Source organism: Ixodes scapularis, unplaced genomic scaffold (assembly GCF_016920785.2).
Source record: "Ixodes scapularis isolate PalLabHiFi unplaced genomic scaffold, ASM1692078v2 PGA_scaffold5__190_contigs__length_132052651, whole genome shotgun sequence".
Lineage (NCBI taxonomy): Eukaryota > Metazoa > Arthropoda > Arachnida > Ixodida > Ixodidae > Ixodes > Ixodes scapularis.
Window position 1 is genome coordinate 49,029,832 of NW_024609880.1, and position 2,648 is coordinate 49,032,479.

The following is a 2,648-nucleotide window of genomic DNA, read 5'->3' on the forward strand; positions in this document are numbered from 1 at the left end:
ATTTGCAGCATCAAACGATACGTTAGAGACTCGTTTTATGAGAAGAATTTCCATCGTCAACCCGCGCGCGCGAAAGCTCGAGCGCTCGAGCCACTCGAGCTTCGGAGGCAGTTCGAACTCCGAAGGGAGGCCAGGAGGCGAGCCGAGCGAGATCGAGCCAGACGGGCGGCTGAGCGAGCCGCCGAGTGGCCGAATCCGCCGATCCAGCCAAGCCTAGCCGAGCCGCCGAGATTGCGCGATTGCGCCATTGCGCAGCGACCGCGACCGCGCCAACCCCGCCAACCCGGCGAGACGGTGGCGATGGCGGGGCCGACGGATGACAGCTCGTCAAGTTCGTCGCGCACTTTGCTTGTGGGTTCCAAGTGAAACCAACGCACTTTCAATCGCTTCAAAAGGTACGTATAGACGACTTTATTACTTGTAGCATTGAGTGCTTTGGTATACAGAAATCAAAGTGAACACTGAAGGACAGAACGGAGACATGATGTTTTGAAATCGCAGCTTATTTGAGCGCATGCGTTTCCTGCTGAAAGCGTCTGGCTGTGCTGTGTTGCAGACGTCATTTCGACTGCGTGTACTCTGATGTAACGTCAGTCAGTGTTTACACTCGGCTAGCTTCGCTATCTTGTTATCTCATGTGCGAAATAGACGTAGAAACCAGCGCCTCGTCTCTTTCGGATATTCAACCTCTAGCCCCCTGGCTCCCAGCGTGCTTACCGGCGCAAACCGTTCGACGTGTTGGATTCGTGGGCTCGTTCGAAGAGGCGTTGTTTAACGCTCACGAGTCGCCGAAGTGTTACCGGAGCTTCTCTTTACGAAAGTCGCGATCTACGCTGGGCTCTGAGCTCGTACTTTTTTCTTCCCTGGTAGACTAAGTAGTAGTAACAAATTTATTCCGAAAAAGGGTGGCACTTGGCCTGTTTGGGAAGGGGCTAAAGGGGTGTTACGAGTTAGGTGCGGCGCACTATGGAGGCTTCACAAGCGAAGCTCCACAGTGCGAGCAAGGTCGTTTTTTGGTCCTGTACCGGAGTAACCCACCCCTCGTAGGAGGTCACACCTGGTGGTCGGTGCTTCTCTCTGACGTCTTTTAGTCCGTCACATTCCCAGATGAGATGTCTGATGGTCGGTGCTTGATCTGCGGAGCAGCTGCTGCAACGTGTGATTGGAGGTGGTGGGGGATCGCGGTAGACTAAGAGTGCCGACCATTCATCTGTGGTGCCGACTGGCGCCGTACGAAGTTGAGAAAAGCTAGCGAGTCTGTCAGATTTTCTTGACGCCGCCCAACTGCTCTGCTACCGGCTACGCTCAACAAATAATGTAAAAAAAAAGCGTTTTATAGTTTTTAATTTTTTTTTGCCATGTTTTATTTCAGTCGCCGCAAAGTAAATCGCGGCCGTACGTCGGTTGACTCCCGATTACTGTCTCTACATCGTAGATTGTCTCACCACAATGGTGCCCGTTGGTGTAATCTTATTCTGATATCGTTACATCTTGCTTTTTCATCTTGGCACACTTCTAGACGACCTTCTACACGTTGCACTCCTTGTCGACATGTCGCTGGTGTTAGAGACAAATCTGAAGTCGCTGTTTGCTCACTCCTTGGTGCACATATTTCATGTTCAACATCAGGTATCTGAAGGAGGCGCCATGAAACCCTGGAGTTTGTTTAGAGGTACCTCAACATACTGTATTCAAGTGTCGTTTTGTGTGTTATAGTTTCCTGCAAAACCAAATTGCACTTTGTTCGTAATATACCCTATAACTGTTCACAACAATTAAAGTGTCTATGAAACATTGGCCACGAGAGGTGACTCGACCAACGCAGCCTGAAAATTCCTCGCATAATTTTCTTCATGGGTCATTTTGGACATTGACAAATTTTCTTGTGAATAATGAGTGTTATGCACATGTGTTCTACTTTTCGTACAGGTACTTCAGTTAGATAAACCCCAGCAAAGGCAGCAAGACAGTCTCATGGGGTCACACCAAGGATAACTGCATTCCTGCTCGAGTCCCGAGTCTTGTCACCAAACTTCACTGAACATAATGGTACATTCCCTTTCCTTAACTTTTTCTTCTGAAATGTGTTTTTTTTTTATTGTTGCTTTTTTCTATTGAAAAAAGGGTAGTACAACGTTTAAACACCCAATGTTTTTTTTTTTCTTTTTGTAAAATATGTAGTACATCGTTTAAACACCCAAGCGTTCATAAATGGTCTCTGTACCAGACTTATACTCTGTTTCATACTTAGCGGGCAACGCTGTCAAAGGTACTAAAGTGGTGCACATGAAAAAATAGAAAAAGTATTACTCCGCGCGTTTCGTGGACGAGTGGTAGAAGGCGCTGCTCTGGTGATATTGACGTCTCGGTGGCCGTGGTTCGAACCCATTTTAAGCGCAAAGTTTTTTGGTTTTTTTTTTTTTTTCTTTTTTAGACATACTTTTTGTGCAAGATTGTGCGCATTGACGAAGTGAATATTTCAGTTCCTCCTCCTTGATTTTTATTTATAAGTCGCCGAGAGGCCAGATTTCTACCATCTGGTCTGCCGCTTTGCTAGTGTTATTTGCCTCCAGCACCGAGTTATATTTTTCTGTCGTGCAGCGTGGAATGAGGAATCGTCCTGATAGCGGCCTTGTCCCAAAATTTAT